This window comes from Pongo abelii, chromosome 22 (genome assembly GCF_028885655.2).
Source record: "Pongo abelii isolate AG06213 chromosome 22, NHGRI_mPonAbe1-v2.0_pri, whole genome shotgun sequence".
Taxonomy (NCBI): domain Eukaryota; kingdom Metazoa; phylum Chordata; class Mammalia; order Primates; family Hominidae; genus Pongo; species Pongo abelii.
This window is the reverse complement of record NC_072007.2, coordinates 57,034,071-57,053,567: the sequence shown is the minus strand read 5'-3', so window position 1 is coordinate 57,053,567 and position 19,497 is coordinate 57,034,071. Positions and strand designations below refer to the sequence as shown.

The following is a 19,497-nucleotide window of genomic DNA, read 5'->3' as shown; positions in this document are numbered from 1 at the left end:
CAGCGCCGCGAGCTTCGGGGCAGGGGCCGCCAGGCAGGTGGGCGTGGCCGTGAAGGGCGTGACAGAGATGGTGGTGGGGTGGGCGTGGCTGTAGAAGGCGCTGGATGGTGGGAGTGGCCGGGAAGGGGCGCGGCGCGCAGGGAAGGGTGTGACGGGGACCAAGCTCCCGCTTGGATGCCAGGGCAGGTGGCAGAGATCGCGAAGGCGCTCGGAGGTCCCAAAAGGGGGCGGAGGCCTCTGTCCGCCAGCGACGCACACGCAGTGCGAGGACGCCTCACCTGGCCTGTCCTTCCTTACGTGCAGTCCAGCCACCTGAGCTGGCAATCAGGACACCTACCTCAATCGCGTTTCTCCGCTGGGTTCCGCGTCCACACCGCCAGCGCGGAGGGGCGGACGGTCCTTCCCAGGAGCCTGAGCCACCGCCCTCAACCCGCGCAAGCGCAGTGCACGCAGGCCGTCAGCCGAGAAGGCCCCGCCCAGAGCCCGGCGCCCCGCGCCGGCGCAGTCCTAAGACATCCCCCATTCCAGGGAAGCCGAGCAACCGCCCTCGACTCGCGCAGGCGCACTGCTCACAGATCGTCTGCCGCTAAGGCTGCGCCCCGCGCAGGCGCACTTCACATCTGCGCCTCCCGCGGTCTTGCGAGCAGAGGCTAACTCCCCCATGTGTGGAGCTCGTCTCCAATCGCCCAGCCCCGCCGCTGGGGGGCTCGGCTTAGGGTCCGACCCAGAGGGGCGCGGGGCAGGAGTCCGACCTGGGGTGGGGGGCGGGGTTGGGCCATTCACGGCCTGGGAAGCGACAACCCTTACGAGCCACAAAATGGCTGGGGCTTGGGGGACCCCCCCCTCCTCTGTCTTCCCGCAAATAATTCATTTAACTTTCTCATCCGCGCTGCGCAGTGTGCGCCCTCTGCCTGCCTTCTGGATAAGTGGAAGCAGAATGATGACTCTTCTGTTTTGGGGAGAGGAAGTTTGGGGTTAAGGAGAAATGGGTGGCACTAATGTCTGTAAAACAGAAATAAAATTCGAAGCCCCCCATCCCCCGCAGCCGTCTGACTGGACTCCCTCCTTTGCCAGGGAACCCTGAAGTTCAACCTGAGAGACTATTCTGGCCTTAAGGGGAAGTAAGAGTTGGACATGTCTTTTTACACTCCTGCAGCATTAACATCAAGGCAGACCTTAAGTCTGATTTAAAAAAAAAAAAATGTGGAAGGAAAATAAATTTGGGGGCTGCAAAATCATTAAGCTTAAAAGGAAAAGTCAAGCTGGGAACTGCTTAGGGCAAACCTGCCTCCCATTCTATTCCAAGTCATCTCTCAGCTCACTGAGATAAATGCGTATCTGATTGCCACCTCTGGAGAGGCTAACCAGAAACTCAAGGGAATGCAACGATTTGTCTCATATTTACCTATGACCTGGAAGCTCTCTCCTGCCTTTGCTCCGAGTTGTCCCGCCCTTCCGGACCAAACCAATGTTCATCTTACATATACTGATTGATGTCTCATGTCTCCCTAAAATGTATAAAACCAAACTGTGCTCTGACCACCTTGGGCACATGTCATCGGGGCCTCTGACGGCGGTGTCATGGGCGTGCAGCCTTAAATTCAGCAAAATAAACTTCCTAAGTTGACTGAGATCTGACTCAGATATTCAAGGTTCACATTTTGGTAACCACAAAGGGATTCTGAGTAGAGGTGCCACTGACCTTTGACAAATCTCCTGTCAGTCCTTATTACCAGCTTGAGCTATCTTTATGGCTCAAACCAATAGGACAATTTGCTGAGGCCTGGAAGCACCCACTCCAGAGAATCCCTGATCTACCCAGATTTGGTCAAGATCTAGTTTATTTTGCTGTACAACTCCTTTTGTGTGTTGGTGGGGGGGGTTGGGGGGTGGGGTGTGCCTTACTCTCTTCTAACGTAAGGATGTCAAGTTTTTTCTTGCTTCCATGGCAATGGGAGGCAGGTAACTCCTTTATGGAGTTTGAGCTCGCTTCCCACGGGAAAGATGAGGGGTTTTCTTCCCCTGCTTATAGGATGGTAGAGAGCAATCTTCAACCTGAGACCCATCCCTAGGAAGTAGCTGAATTGGGGTTTGTCTTGGCTATTAACAACCAGCTGGTCTTAATTTCTCCTTACCATTAGTGTGCTCAGTAATCTTATAAATTGCCCAATCCTTCGTTTCGCTTAACTGGTTTTTTTGTTGTTGTTTCTGTTTTTTGTTCTTTTGTCTTTTTCGCATTGAGTTTGATGAACTCTATCTGACTTGATCAAAACCAAAGGAAAGTTCCAACTTATGAGAAGCGAGGCCTCTGAAGTGGCTAAATTTCCCCCCCTCCCCACCACACACACACACAAAAGGTGATGTGGTGGGGGTAGAAAAACAGCTAGCAAAAGGAAAAAGAAAAAAATGTTATTTTGACTACTTAAAGGGCTTTTCTAACGTAACAAGGCCACATTTTTGCTAGCCTGACCAACCAAAAAGAGTAATGTCTGTCACCCCACGCTGCAGTTCCATACCTAAGGGTTCTGCCTTCTTTTTTTCCACCACAACAGCCTGGGTTTAGTTCCTAAATTAAGCCCTTTCTGGTTTGATACTTGGTACTTCTGAAATAGCAGCAGTTTGTCCTAGCTGAAATATGATAATGAGATTTATTTATTTATTTAGACAGAGTCTTGCTCTGTGTTCCAGGCTGGAGTGCAGTGGCACAATCTCAGCTCACCGCAACCTCCACCTTCCAGGTTCGAGTGATTCCGATGCCTTAGCCTCCTGAGTAGCTGGGATTATAGGCCTGCACCACCACACCCAGCTCATTTTTGTATTTTTTTGGTAGAGATTGGGTTTCACCATGTTGGCCAGGCTGGTCTCAAACTGGCCTCAAGTGATCTGCCTACCTCGGCCTCCCAAGGTGTTGGGATTACAGGCGTGAGCCACCATGCCCAGCCAGTAATGAGATTTAAAAAGTTTATTTTTAAGGAGCTCAATGGTTAAAAGCTTAATTAAAAGCTAACATCCAACATATGTGTGTATGTGTGCCTGTGTGTGTGTGTGTGTTTGTATTTAAAAGGCTTCGAGTTTTGTTTTTTGTTTGTTTGTTTGTTTGTTTCTCTCTTAGGACCTTGTCTTTTTGAGCAAAAGTTTTTTTCTTCTTAGTTGACTGGCTTCTGTTTTCTTCATTTACTTTTGCCGTCTCTTCTTTCTCTTGCACCGTCTGTTTCATGAGAAACCTAATATAGTTTATAATACCCAGGGTTCCTTACAGAAAACGGAGAAGGTGCCAGATTCCCCTTGGAGGAGAAACCTCTGTTTCCTTATGGAACCCCAAATGTGTAAACAGACAAGTTCGTCTCAGCTCTTTTTTTTTTTTATCTCAGCTCTTAAACTGCTTGCTTTTGTATTGTGTTACCTAATTTTTTTACTAAAATATTTACTGCAACAGAGGCTACTCTGGAGTTCTTAAGGAATAGTATAGTTTAGACACATAGAAATGTCTTTGTTGAAAAAAATTTTTTAAGTGCACTGTAAAAGCATGATGTAATCTAACCTGATAATAATTTTCGCTTTTTGGAGACCCAGGATTCAGTGTAGGGTCTGCCCAGAGCTCAGAGATCCAGTTAAAATATAGGTAGTCTCTATCTAAATAAAATTGGTCTCCTTATACAATCCTATGATAGATTTTCATAATTTTATGTTTCATTTGGCATCCATTTTTAATCTCTCTTTAGCACCACCAGACTTTTTCCTCTCTGTACCTTAAAATGTAAATTTTGCTATCTAATTTTTCATCTAATAGTTTCCTTCAATATGCAGATTTAGGGCTATTTAGCTGACAACTGCCAGGGCAGTGACACAGGTTATCAAGAGTTTGCAAATCTAAGATAGAAAAAAAAGGAGGTCTTAGGAATCTATAAGATGTACTTCTATCGGTATACCTAATACATGTATGTATTTATGTGTTGTGTACACAATGTTTCTCTATTAAAAAAATATAGAAGAGCTCTAATTAATTGGATTAAAGAAAAATAAAAGTGCTCAAATAAATTATTTATTAATTAAATAAAAATAAAAGTGCTCAAATAAAATACTTTATTAGAAAAAGGGAAAGACTAGTCAAATGTTAAGTTTACTTAACTTAAAATCTTTAATAAATAAGTTAGCTTTAAAAATAGAGGCAAAGTAATTTAGAAATGTCTTAAGAATTGCCAGCATACATTTTGTTTGCATTTATTTATCAAGCAATTTCCTACTTATCCCTGCCAATTACTATAAGGTGTCAACATTTGGCATAGGGGTTACAAAACTATAAACCCAGCCCCAAATGGAAGAACATAAATGGCCTGATGGAGCTGAAAAACACAGCACGAGAACTTCATGAAGCATACACAAATATCAATAGCCTAATCAATCAGGTAAAAGAAAGGATATCAGAGACTGAAGATCAACTTAATGAAATAAAGTGTGAAGATAAGATTAGAGAAAAAATAATGAAGAGAAATGAACGCTTCTCAAAAGAAGACATGAATGCGGCCAACAAACATGTGAAAAGAAGCTCTTCATCACTGGTCATTGCAGAAATGCAAATCAAAACCACAATGAGATATCATCTCACGCCAGTTAGAAAGGTGATCATTAGAAAGTCAGGAAACAACAGATGCTGGAGAGGATGTGGAGAAATAGGAACGCTTTTACACTGTTAGTGGGAGTGTAAATTAGTTCAACCATTGTGGAAGACAGTGTGGTGATTCCTCAAGGATCTAGAACCAGAAATACCATTTGACCCAGCAATCCCATCACTGGGTATATACCCAAAGGAGTATAAATCATTCTACTATAAAGACACATGCACACATATGTTTATTGCAGCACTGTTCACAATAGCAGACTTGGGACCAACCCAAATGCCCGTCAATGATGGACTGGATAAAGAAAATGTGGCACATATACACCATGGAATACTATGCAGCCATAAAAAGGATGAGTTCATGTCCTTTTCGGGGACATGGATGAAACTGGAAACCATCATTCTCAGCAACTAACACAAGAACAGAAAACCAAACACCGCATGTTCTCACTCATAAGTGGTTGTTGAACAATGAGAACATGTGGACACAGGGAGGGGAACATCACACACCAGGACCTGTCGGGGGCAGGGGGCTAGGGGAGGGATAGTACTAGGAGAAATACCTAATGTAGATGATGGGTTGATGGGTGCAGCAAACCACCATGGCACGTGTATATGTAACAAACCTGCACATTCTGCACATGTATCCCAGAACTTACAGTATAATGATTTAAAAAAAAAAAGAAAAATCTGCTGATGTATAATTCTAAGCCTAAGAAGAGTAGCCATTACAAAGGAAGTCAAAATAAATTCATTTTCAGATAAACAGAATCTGACTGAAGCAAACATGCACTAAGATGCTAAAAGAAGAACTTCAGGCTAAAATAAGATAATCTCATAACTGCAGGAAGGACAGAAGAGTACTAGAAAGTGTAAATAAATGGATAAATATATTTTTAACATTTGTCCTTAAATCAACAATAATTGTGACTTGTGAGGTTTATAATGTGTAGAGGTGGAATATATGCCAACAGCCGCACACAGAGCAAGGGGGATAAATAAACAATTGTAATGTGCTGGATCTTTGTTAGGACAAAGCAAAAGTATCCTAATAACTTCAGGCAGGTCAAGAGTGCATATTGAGATCTCAAAAAATACAATGATGTATGACAACAAGCAAAATAGAAGATAAAAGAAAAATAATAAATTTAAAAAATGGAAAAGAAAATGGTAAGAGAGTACTACAGAAATAAAAAACAGACAAGACAAATGAAAAATAAACAGCAGTGCAGCAAACCACCATGGCACGTGTGTACCTATGTAACAAACCTTCATGTTCTAGGCATGTATCCCAGAACTTAAAGTATAATAAAAAATAAAATAAAAATAAACAGCATGGTGGCAGAATTAAACCCAACTATATTTGTAACGACATTAAATGTAAAGATAGAAAACATGCCTTTTTTTTTTTTTTGAGACAGAGTCTAGCCCTGTCACCCAGGCTAAAGTACAGTAGCACAGTCTCAGATCACTGCAACCTCTGCTTCCTGGGTTCAAATGATTCTCATGCCTCAGCCTCCCGAGTAGCTGGAATTAAAGGCGTGTGCCACCCTTCCCAGCTAATTTTTTTTTCTGTATGTTTAGTAGAGATGAGGTTTCACCATGTTGGTCTGCCTGATCTCGAACTCCTGACCTCAAGTGATCCACCCACCTCAGCCTCCCAAAGTGCTGGGATTACAGGTGTGAGCCACCGTGCCTGGCCAATGCCAATATTTTTAAGTATCTCTTTTAGAGATTTCACTAAATGGCAGTTATAAGAAACATACTTTACCTATAAAGAAACATTTAGTTGAAAGTAAAAGAGTGAAACAATACCACACCAACACAAACCATACTGATAGTGTAAAACACAAATCATACTGATATTGTAAAAAGCAGACTTTAATGCAAATGGTATTACCAGAAATAAGAGAATTATTTCATAATGATAAAATGTCAATTCAGTAGAAAGAAATAGCAGCCCCAAATTTGTGTGTCTATAACATAGCTTCAAAATATAAAATCCAGAAATTCAAAAATTAATATAACTCAAAGGAGAAATGGAACCATCCATAATTGTAGTTGGGGAATTTAACACACCTGTCACGTAACTCAGAACAAGAAGGCAGAGGACAGAGATTCAAACAGCTCATTTAACCAACATGACACACGTCATGTCGGCATACGTCATGAGACTTACATATATACACAAATATATAAAATCAGTATATCCACTTTATCCACCCCTAGCAGAGCGCCTGTTATTTTCAGGTACACGTGGAACATTTACCAAGAAAGCAAAGTAGACCTATGGTTTGTCATAAAGCAAAGTTTGGCCAGCTCTGAAGTGGCCGCACTTTCCCTGCCTCCTGGTATCTGTGCCTGCTGCGTTCAATCTGCTAATTCAGGATTGTCCCCTCCCAATCAATAGGTCGAATGTTGAGATGGATGACGTGACACACACTAAGAGGGCATGAAAACACCTGTTAGCCACCATGGGTGCTTCTGGGTGCAGCAGCCCAGCACCCAAGCTGGTCTAGAACTGGCTTGAGTGGCTTGGGAAAGGATGGAGGTGGGTAGCCTGGGTTTTCTTGGGGTTAGGGCACAGGGAAAGAGAAGAGCTCATGTGTGCAAGTGGGACTTGCGTGGTTTGAGCTTCCCACTGGCCCCACGGGAAGCCATGTGCACACTTCCTCATCAGACCACCAAGATATGCAGAGGAAGGGCAGCAGGGCTTGAGAGCTGTCAGCAGTCAGCCCCTTATTGACGCCTTCAGTGTCCCCCTACCTTTAGTGGGCAGGACCTTTGATTTGCTTTGAACCATAGAATACCACAAGTGTAATGGGATGTAATGGGATGTCACTTCTGTGATATAAGATTTTGACCTCCATTTTGCAAGGAGACTCTCTTGCTAGCTTTGATAAAACAAGTGGCTATTTTGGGGACATTCCCCATGACAAGGACTGAGGGTTGCCTCTAGGAACTCACTGAGGCTGACAGCCAACAGCCAGCAAGAACTAAGGACCTCAGTCCCACAACCTCAAAAAACAATTTTTCCAATAACCAGGTATAGCTGCTGGTTTTCTAGCTGATGATAGCTGGTTTTCTAGCTGATGATAGCTGGTTTTCATACAATAGTCCGCTCAGGCGGCCTTAACAAAATACCACAGACTAGGAGGCTTAAACAACAGAAATTTATTTTCTCACAGTTCTGGAGGCTGGAAGTGCATGACCAAGGTGCCAGCAAATTAGATTTCTGGTGAGGGCTCTCTTTCTGGCTCGTAGACAGCCACCTTCTTGCTGTGTCCTCAAACGGCCTTTCCACTGTGTGCATGCAATGAGAGCACTCCAGTATCTGTTCCGCTTCTTATAAGGGCACCAGATTAGGTGCTATCAGATTAGTGACCCACCCTTATGACCTTGTTGAATCTTAATGACCTCCTGTGGAGCCTAAGGCAGCTCCATCTTGGATGCTGATCCTCCATGTTGACTTCTGATTGACCCCAGTTCCTGAAATGCCTCTAAGATTTGTATTTTAACTACTGGTCCTTGTGTAAGAGCATGCACTTACCGTAAATCCTGCCCTTAGGGCAAAACAATCTTGACATTACCTTACTTACCATGCAGTTATCCTACACATCACCTCTGAAGCATGCATACTCTTCCCCTATGGTCTATAAGCCCTGGGTCTGGGAGGATAATAGTGAGGAGATCCACCCACTTCCCTCACTGCCGCCCAAGACACAGACATAGCTTCTGTTCACAAATCCCTGTTAAATGTTTCTAAGAAACTGATTTGTCAGCCTGTTTCTGAGCCTCCTCGCCTTTGGGGGCAGGTTTGCATAGAATACCTTGCTAAGGGATCTATCTTCAAATACAGTCACATTGGGGATTGGGTTCAATATATGAATTTGGAGGTAGGGGACACAATTCAGTCCTTGATATGGTTTGGCTGTGTCCCCACCCAAATCTCATCTTGAATTGTAGTTCCCATAATCCACATGTGTGGTGGGAAGGACCCTGTGGGAGGTCACTGAATCATGGGGGCAGCTACCCCCACGCTGTTCTCATGATAGTGAGTGAGTTCTTATGAGATCTGATGGTTTTTAGAAGGGGCTTTTCCTCCTTTGCTCAGCACTTCTCCTTCCTGCCACCCTGTAAAGAAGGTGCCTTTCTTCCCCTTCATCTTTCGCCATGATTGTAAATTTCCTGAGGTCTCCCCAGCCATGAGGAACTGTGAGTCAATTAAACCTCTTTTCTTTATAAACTACCCAGCCTCAGGTGTTTCTTCATAGCAGCATGAGAATGGACTAATATGTAAATAATACATGGCTACAGAGTAAGCTGTGGTGTTTTTTTTTTCCCAATGGCTGTAAATTCTTTGACATCTTCCCATTGAGAAACAGGGTCCGTGTTCGTTCCCCTTGGTCTTGGGCTTGTAATGTCTGATGTAACCCCTAGGTCGCGAGGCCTGCAGTGGCTCCCGAGGCAGCTCGGGAAAGGCCATGCAGCTCTCTCAGTCCTCTAGGAATGCAGGCTCTTGGGACACTCCTCAGAACTCAGCCTCGCAGAGACACCATGCACAGTGCTGCAAATGTCAGCTCCAGGTGAGCCCAGCCTTCATGTTCTTTCCTATCTGGTGCTACGTGACCTTGGGATGGTCCTACCCCAGCCGCAGAGCCACAGCTGTTCTGTCTCCCTAGCTGAGTTCCTAGACACTGAGCCACACCAGCACCCTGTGCCAACCGATCATGCCCTGGGAGAAAAATAAAACAGCTGATGCTTTTACGCTATTAGATGGTGGTTTCTTATGCAGCAATAGTAACCAGAACAGAATCGGGTACTTTAAAGTGGGATGCTACCATGACAAAAGCCAAAAAACACTGGGGGTTGGCTGTGGGACTCAGCCCCAGAGAGGAGGCAGCTGGCAAGGGACTGAGGAAAAGCAAGCACATGTTCTGGAAGTGAAGGAAAGAAGGCTCTTGTCATTGAATGACTGGCTTCTTTCACCTGCACATCATGAGGAATGATTAGGGAGAGAGGCACTGGAGAAGGAATGATGGGGTTTTCAAACAGAACTTATAAAAACATGAAGGAGCCAGGATTTGCTGGGCTCGAAAATGAAACTAATTTTCATCCCCAGTTTCTCCCAGCAGAAGATTCTCAAAGAATGAAAGGGCTCAGGGCAAAGTTGGGACCCGCAGCCCTGTAGGGAATATGTGGGTTCAGAGCAGACATGATGCCAAGAGTGGGATTATAAAACCCTCCATTAAGATGCAGAAAGAGTTCAACTGGTGTCTCACCAGCCTTTTCAGATGCAAAGGACCTCCCAGGGATGGTACACATGTGCCTCCAAGGCCCCTATTAAGGAGACCTTCTGGGAATCTTAACAGCATTGTTCCACAACAGCCTCACACAGAGCCCCGAATAGAAAATAGTCTATTTAAAAGAGATCTGGGGTGCAGGTTTTGTCTAATGGAGTGAACATCAATAAAATTTATAGAAAACCCACAAAGTTACTAAAGGAATTATACTAGAAAAATAAAAGCAGCCCGTGTTTGTGGTTGAGCAGTCTTCTTAGCCTGTAGAAATTCAGGGGCCCACTGGCCTACTTTCATTTTGTACTATCTGGTTCTTTTAATCCAAGCTGGCTTTTATTTTCTTCTCAGGTGCCTAGAGAATCAGTCCCTGGAGCAACACTGGGCCCTAATCGCAGACCTGTTGACCTGGGTCAGGTTGGATTTCAGAATCTCTGCAGACTGCCTGCTTTTTGCCTCAGTTTCCCCCTTCTGAGTGGCAGGGGCCAAGGTGTCTGTCCTATCCACATCCCCATTAGACATAGGATGAAGAGGTGGGGTCAGGTGCTTGGTTCTTGAGGTCACAAGTCTGTGGATTGAGAAGCAAACACATTGAAGAGGCTGTGCCTGAGGAGTCGTGCCCATGGAGCCTCACCCCGCATGCACCTGGTTAGGTGGTGAGACCTGGAGCTCTGGCTGCCATAATGGCATGAGACCATGGGTGTCTGGGTGAGTCTATTTTGCATGTGTAGGGGGTGCAGCCAGAGGGCAGAATGTGTTTTCCAAAGTTGGTCATAGCAATGTCTGCAATCCTCCCCGCATGCTCTTCTCTTGCCATTTCTCCATCAAGAAGTGGAGTCTGGCTGGGCATGGTGGCTCACGCCTGTAATCCCAACATTTTGGAAGGCTAAGGCAAGTGGATCGCTTGAGGCCAGGAGTTTGAGCAGCCTGGCCAACATGGTGAAACCCCATTTCTACTAAAATTACAAAAATTAGCCAGGCGTGGTGGTGCATGTCTGTAATCCCAGCTACTCAGGAGATGAGGTACAAGAATCACTTGAACCCTAGAGAAGGAGGCTGCACTGAGCTGAGATTGCACCACTGCACTCCAGTCTGGGCAATAGAGCGAGACTCTGTTTCAAAAACAAAAACAAAAACAAAGCAGAGTCCAAGCACCTCCTTGATTCAGAGCAGGGCGTTTCCTCCTGCTCTGATCCACGACAGCAGCATTTCATGTGGTTGGGACTTGGACTCTGGAGGCAGGCCCAGGTTCAAATCCTGGCTTTGACACTGAGTGATACAACCTGGGTGAACTACTTATCTGAGCCTCAGTTTCCCCCATCATGATGAAGAAACATGCGTTTCCTATGCAGGCTGAGGCTCCGAAGGCTGCTAAGCTCCTTTCCCCGCTAAGGGGAGGACCTCATTTATGCCATTGCCTGGGTTTCCTTTGCGTGTGACTTATCACACGGTGCTCTGGAGCCCTGTGACCAGGATGGGGTCAGGGCTGTGCTTAATCAGGTGACTGTCCAAGGAGCCCCCTTCCACCTCCAGAGTTCAGAACTCAGTGTCTTACCTGCCTCCCAGGAACCAGAGCACACTGAACACGCAGGGCCTGGCAGGGCACCTGATGGCCAACATGTTGGGGGGCATTGGAGCACACAAATCAACACTCCAGGGGCAGGAGTGGTTGTCACTTGAGTTGCAAAATCTAGGGACCCTAAAAGAGTCCCTGTGAGGCCTGGCTCCTTGGTGTGCAGAGCAGCTGACCTGTCCCCCACACTCTCCTACCCAAAGAGGCCTCTGGAGCCTTCCTACAGCCAAGGGACCTGGCCAGCTGCACAGGCTGAGGACAGAGCAAGCTCAGCCAGGGCTCCATGAACAGGTGTCCTTCTGTGGTCATCATCACAGCAGCAGCAAGGTCAGGGTGGGGCATCAGCATGGGGTGTGCACTCTCTCATCCTGGGCATCTGAGTTTTTTGTTTTAAAAGTTGTGATCACCAAGACGCTGTCCTTGTCTGCCTCTGCATCTCATGGTCCCCGCTGTGGGGAGGCGCACAGCCAAGTGGGCCTCACTTGGGGAAGGGAGGTGCATGCATGCGACTCAGGCAAACACGGCCCCGGGCGTCATTCCAGGGAGCCCCAAAGGCAGAGTTCAGAAGATTGCAATTAATTTTCTAAATTAATACACAATAACATAATTAATTTTAAATGTTGAACTTAATGTTAATACATATGTTACAGGAATTACATCAAATTATTTGATTTTATTATGGAGACTGTCTTAAGTTTTAATTCCAAAAATAGTTTATTCCTCCTATGATTTAAATTTTATTTACATTAGCACTCAATAGAACTACTAGATGCTAAATACACCTGTGGATGTATTCCAGTTACACTAAAAATTGAAATATAGTGCCAGGTTATTCACAGTGTTTTTAACTTGAAGTTTGTTTTTCAAAAGCAAAAGAGGTTATTGTTCTGCAGTAGCAAAACTGCTAGGGATTGAACTTCCAGATTTTTTTAAATTTTATATATATATATATGTATTTTAGACGGAGTTTCATTCTTGTTGCCCAGGCTGGAGTGCAATGGTGCGGTCTCAGCTCACTGCAACCTCTGCCCCCTGGGTTCAAGCGATTCTCCAGCCTCAGCCTCCCCAGCAGCTGGGATTACAGGCGCCTGGCTAATTTTTTTTGTATTTTTAGTAGAGATGGGGTTTTACCATGTTGGCCAGGCTGGCCTTGAACTCCTAACCTCAGGTGATCTGCCCACCTCGGCCTCCCAAAGTGCTAGGATTACAGGCGTGAGCCACTGTGCCCAACCGAGCTTCCAGATTTTAGGTTCTCAGCTTTCCTCTTCTCTCATATGTTTGGTATGTTCTTTATTTAAATCTCTAAAATAAAATAACTCATTTCCACCTCCTGGGTCGTTGCTGTCGAGGTGGTTCAATTCCACGAAGGCATTTTTACAGTCAAGGCGTATGCATCCTCACTTGTTAAGTAGAGTTTTTTTGTTTGTTTTTGTTTGTTTTTTTGAGACAGAATCTCTGTGACCCAGGCTGGAGTGCAGTAGCAGGATCTCTGCTCACTGCAACCTCCGTATCCCGAGTTCAAGGGATCCTCCTGCCTCAGCCTCCCAAGTAGCTGGGACTACAAGCATGCGCCACCACACCTGGCTAATTTTTGTATTTTTAGTAGAGACAGGGTTTCACCATGTTGCCCAGGCTGGTCTCAAACTCCTGACCTCAAGTGATCCGCCCGCCTCAGCCTTCCAAAGTGCTGGGATTACAGATGTGAGTTAAGTAGTTTGAACAACCAATTGATTAGACTTTTGTGGCTGCTCACTTCTGCATGTGGCCAAGTACTGTGCTATCCTGGCCCACAGCGTCCTACAGGAAGGGACGGGCTGTAAGACGTGGGATCTTCTGAAGTCGTCAAATGGAAAACACTCCTGTTGAGTGAAAAAACAAATAGGCTAATCCTATGATTTTTTAAAAATTTAATCCTGACATTATTTTATTGCATATTTCCAAGAATCCTTAAAAGTTATAAAAAGCATAATCAAAATAAATATCTGTGACAGAGTTCTACAAAAGACAAAACTCAGTTTTCCTTTTGAGATCTTGCCCCAGCATCAGTTCAAACACTTCCTCTCATATTTCACCAAGACTCAGTTCCTGAGCAAGAAACCACAGGCACAGCAAGTGCCATGAAAAGCGGCTTTGTGTGGGGTGGGCTCTTCACACTCCAATCTCCACTTCCTTCTCAAAGCTTCAAAAAAAGTTGAAAAATGAAAACAAAAGCCCTGCTGTGTTGAGCTGGGCTCTGGCGTTGCCATGGACCCAGGGCAAACAGCAGTGCTCCTGCTCTGCCCCCGGCTCAGCTCATGCTGGGCCTGCACTTCTGGAAGGGAGCACAGACTTTGGAATGACTGGTTAGAACCCAAATGAATTAATGGAATTTGACACAGTTCAAAAATAATAAAATGTGATACCCATGAAATGCTGATATTCTGTCTTAATTTGCCAGATTGGAGGCCTCCTGGATTTAGAGTATTCTAAAGTAGCCAGTAGGTTCACTCTGCCCTTTTAGACCTAATATATCTGGCTCAGAAAGAAGTCTCTGTCCCTTTGCTATTTGCTGTTTGCTTTGCCCAGTCTGACTCCTGCCAGCTCCAGGTTCCGCAGACAAGAACAGTAACTTTTATAATAATAATAATGACTCCCAAGTGAGTGTATTGGGCCCTTCACGTGTGTCTGTATGTGTGCACATGTATGTGCGTGTCAATTTCTGGGCATTTCACGTGTGTCTGTATGTGTGCACATGTATATGCATGTCAATTTCCTTTACTCCTCCGACAGCCCTCTCAGGGGTGCAGCTTTTTTTCTCTCTTTCACTCAGCCTGAGAAAGGTTGTCGTTTGACAAGATTTTTTCAGAGGTCAGATCTGAACCCAGCTCCAAGGCTCCAGCACCCAAGCCCTGACCCCATGGCTGCCTGCTGGCTGGGAGTAGCATTCTTTAGAACAGGAAAGGCAGTGAGTTCTCATTGCATCAATACTTGCATTTGCTACAACAGAAGCTTTTTGTCTCTTCTTCACATTCCTTTAGAACACAAGCCTCCTTTTCTGCCTGTGGCCATCGGTCACTGGAATCAGCCTCGTGAGTGGCTTGGTGGCGGATGGCACCGTCCTTTGTGGGAGAAAACAATGTTGCTGCCCAGGCCTTTCTGGAATGACCTCTTCCCACCCCCTGACCAGCCCCAGCAAGGCCCTGGGCTGGCTGCCTAGTTGATTGGAGCCAAGAGTTTGCTGAATGGATGAAGGGAGAAGGGACATCCAAGCGACTGAAGAAGATCTTAACAGAAGATTTATATATTCAAATAGAGGCCCCTGTTGACCCACAAGCTCCCTCGTGCTCTGGCCTGGGCAGGCAGCACTGTTGCTTGGGAAGGAGAGCCCCTTCCTGTCATGGCAGGTCGTCATTTGGAAACCTGGAGCTACATCAACTCATTTCCCTCCATCTGCAGAGTAGACGGAGGGTGAACCACATGGGTGCCTTTGGCATTCAAGGTGCGGTAGACTAGACACCACGGGCCTTGAGCCTCCATCACCCCCTCCCAATTACCTCCACAGTTTCACAGGCTGCAATGCCAGGCAGCTCTCCACAATGCCATGACCATGAGTCAAGTGATAGCTCTTGGCCACAGAGTCATGGCAGCGTTGCTCACAATGGCACCTTTCTTCCCAAGCCAAAGAGTGCATGGTCTCACTCTCCTGGGAAACACCGTGGTGATCGCTCTCCAGCAACCAGCTGCCTGTTGGCACTTGTCTGCTTAAGCTTTTTTATTATTGGGAGGAAGAAGTAGTACACATTATTTTACAGGTGGACTAGTGACATTTGTGATGTCTTATTATATTACTTTGGGGATTTTATATCTTCAGAAAGTAACTACTCATTTTTGGTTTCCAGTTCAACATGTAAGGAGCTAAGAAATCTTTGCTCCATCCTAACAGCAAGTAAAAAGCTGACCAAACTGAAAAATTAACAGCCCCTCTTAGATCCAGTAGAGAAGTGAGGTCACAGGACAAACTATTGTTCCCAACATTGGAGAGACAGACAGGTGGGGAGAGAGAATCACAACTTATCTCCAGCAGAAACCTCCAGTGCCAGGGTAGGAAAACCTGAAAAATTGCTGGAGGCTCAGTGTGGCAAGTCTGAGGGACAAAAACCTCCAGGGGGATCCCCGTCCTGAGGGCCCCTACACTTTTGTGAATTTTACCTCCAGGAGCTCAACCAGGTCCTCACAGTGAATATTGGAGAAAGATCCCCTTGTGCTTCAGCAGGGGGAAGAAAAAAGGAAACATCTTGAGATAGGACATTCTGTTCTTAACAATGCCTGTCCTCAGGAGTCTGTTTTATCCCAGCCAAACTGGCTGGGTTACATCAGAGCCTGACGTACCAACTCCAGGTGGCTCTGGACTTTCATGCAGGTGAAGGAAAATACACAATTTCAGCCCCCTACAGCCATCCTGTTCCACTTACAGGATGGGGGAGCACTTGTGAGGGTCACAATTCCGGGAGGCAGAGTCACCACAGACCTAGACCTACTCATAGGACTGTAGAATGCTTTCCCTCTCCCGCACCTACCACCGCATCACTGAAGGTCTTTTTACAGCAGTTCCTTCTAGCCAGATTTCATTTCCAGCCTTCAAAAAACATTACAAGGCACACTAAAAGACAAAAACTAGTTTGAAGAGCCTAAAAAAGCATCACAAGCAGAGTCAGATATGGCAGGAATGCTGAAATTATCAAACCAGGAATTTTGAAAAGCTATGAGTAATATGTTAAGGGATTTAACAGAAAAAGCAGATGGCATGCAAGAGTGGATGGGCAACAAAAGCAGAAAGATGGAAATTCTAAGAAATAATCAAAAATAAATGCTAGAGTTTGAAAACCATTGTAACAGAAATGAAGCATCCCTTTGATGGAGTCATCGGTAGACTCATGGCTGAGGAAAAAATCTCTGAGAGCTTGAGAACATGACAATAAAAACTTCCCAAACTAAAAAACAAAGAGAATAAAAGCTGAGCGGGAAAAGCAGAACATAATATCCTAGAACTATGGGATAGCTGCAAAAGGTGTAACATACACATAATGAGAATAAAAGGAGAAGAAAGAGAGAAAGGAACAGAAGCAATATGTGAAGCAATAATGACGGAGAATTTCCCCAAGATTAATGTGAGACACCAAATCACAGATCCAGGAAGCTCAGAGAACACAAATAGGATAAATGCCCCTCCCCCAAAACTAGGCATATCACATTCAATCTTCACAAAATCATAGTTAAAGGAAAAATCTCAAAAGAAACCAGAGAAAATAAACACCTTACCATAGAGAAGCATGATAAAAATTACATCTAACTTCTCCTGAAAAACTACGCAAGCGAGAAGAAGATGGAATGAAATAGAGTCATATATCACTTAATGATGCGGATACATACTGAGAAATGTTTCATTAGGCAATTTTGTCCTTACGCGAACATCATACAGTGCAATTACACAAACCTAGCTGGTACAGCCTGCTATACACCTAGGCTGTATGATACAGCCTGTTGCTTCTAGGCTACAAACTTGTCCAATATGTTACTACTGGATACTGTAGGCAATGAAACACAGTGGTAAGTATTTTTATATCTAAACATAGAAATGTTACAGTAAAAATATGATATAAAAGATTTTAAATGATATACCGATATAGGGCATTTATGATGAACAGAGTTTGCAGAACTGGAAGTTGTTCTGGGTGAGTTAGTGCTTGAGTGGAGAGTGAATGTGAATGCCCAGGACATTACTGTACTCTACTGCAGACTTATAAGCATTCCTGTACTCTACTGTAGGCTTACAAGCATTACTGTACTCTACTGCAGACTTACCAGCATTCCTGTACTCTACTGTAGGCTTACAAGCATTACTGTACTCTACTGCAGACTTATCAGCATTCCTGTACTCTACTGTAGGCTTACAAGCATTACTGTACTCTACTGCAGACTTATAAGCATTCCTGTACTCTACTGTAGGCTTACAAGCATTACTGTACTCTACTGCAGACTTACCAGCATTCCTGTACTCTACTGTAGGCTTACAAGCATTCCTGTACTCTACTGTAGGCTTACAAGCATTACTGTACTCTACTGCAGACTTATCAGCATTCCTGTACTCTACTGTAGGCTTACAAGCATTCCTGTACTCTACTGTAGGCTTACAAGCATTACTGTACTCTACTTCAGACTTATCAGCATTCCTGTACTCTACTGTAGGCTTACAAGCATTACTGTACTCTACTGCACACTTACCAGCATTCCTGTACTCTACTGTAGGCTTACAAGCATTACTGTACTCTACTGCAGACTTATCAGCATTCCTGTACTCTACTGTAGGCTTACAAGCATTACTGTACTCTACTGCAGACTTATCAGCATTCCTGTACTCTACTGTAGGCTTACAAGCATTACTGTACTCTACTGCAGACTTATCAGCATTCCTGTACTCTACTGTAGTCTACTGCAGACTTACCAGCATTCCTGTACTCTACTGTAGGCTTACAAGCATTACTGTACTCTACTGCAGACTTATAAGCATTCCTGTACTCTACTGTAGGCTTACAAGCATTACTGTACTCTACTGCAGACTTATCAGCATTCCTGTACTCTACTGTAGGCTTACAAGCATTACTGTACTCTACTGCAGACTTATCAGCATTCCTGTACTCTACTGTAGTCTACTGCAGACTTACCAGCATTCCTGTACTCTACTGTAGGCTTACAAGCATTACTGTACTCTACTGCAGACTTATCAGCATTCCTGTACTCTACTGTAGGCTTACAAGCATTACTGTACTCTACTGCAGACTTATCAGCATTCCTGTACTCTACTGTAGGCTTACAAGCATTACTGTACTCTACTGCAGACTTATCAGCATTCCTGTACTCTACTGTAGTCTACTGCAGACTTACCAGCATTCCTGTACTCTACTGTAGGCTTACAAGCATTACTGTACTCTACTGCAGACTTATCAGCATTCCTGTACTCTACTGTAGGCTTACAAGCATTACTGTACTCTACTGCAGACTTATAAGCATTCCTGTACTCTACTGTAGGCTTACAAGCATTACTGTACTCTACTGCAGACTTATCAGCATTCCTGTACTCTACTGTAGGCTTACAAGCATTACTGTACTCTACTGCAGACTTACCAGCATTCCTGTACTCTACTGTAGGCTTACAAGCATTACTGTACTCTACTGCAGACTTATAAGCATTCCTGTACTCTACTGTAGGCTTACAAGCATTCCTGTACTCTACTGTAGGCTTACAAGCATTACTGTACTCTACTGCAGACTTATCAGCATTCCTGTACTCTACTGTAGTCTACTGCAGACTTACCAGCATTCCTGTACTCTACTGTAGGCTTACAAGCATTACTGTACTCTACTGCAGACTTATCAGCATTCCTGTACTCTACTGTAGGCTTACAAGCATTACTGTACTCTACTGCAGACTTATAAGCATTCCTGTACTCTACTGTAGGCTTACAAGCATTACTGTACTCTACTGCAGACTTATCAGCATTCCTGTACTCTACTGTAGGCTTACAAGCATTACTGTACTCTACTGCAGACTTACCAGCATTCCTGTACTCTACTGTAGGCTTACAAGCATTACTGTACTCTACTGCAGACTTATAAGCATTCCTGTACTCTACTGTAGGCTTACAAGCATTCCTGTACTCTACTGTAGGCTTACAAGCATTACTGTACTCTACTGCAGACTTACCAGCATTCCTGTACTCTACTGCAGACTTATAAGCACCACTGTACTCTACTGTAGGCTTATAAGCACTGTACACTTAAGCTATGCTAAATTTATTTATTTACTTATTTATTTATTTATTTCAGAGACAAGGTCTCACTGCGTTGCCCAGGCTGTTCTTGAACTCCAGGCTGTTCTGAACTCAAGCAATCTTCCTGCCTCGGCCTCCCAAAGTACTAGGATTAGAAGCTTAAGCCTCTGCAGCCAGTCATACATTAAATTTATTTTAAAA

The 19,497-nt window shown here is 44.6% G+C and overlaps 1 protein-coding gene across 15 annotated transcripts in view; it reads right to left on the bottom strand.

The window, feature by feature from the left end:
* The window catches only part of PRMT2 (protein arginine methyltransferase 2), a 31,693-nt gene extending 31,221 nt beyond the window's left edge, over positions 1-472 (bottom strand). For 7 of the 15 annotated variants that reach the window (XM_054542404.2, XM_024239208.3, XM_063720780.1 and 4 more), the window contains exon 1: positions 338-472. The gene's annotated coding sequence lies outside the window, so the exon portion shown is untranslated. 15 annotated transcript variants of the gene reach the window in all.
* Positions 473-19,497: the final 19,025 nt, after the last annotated feature.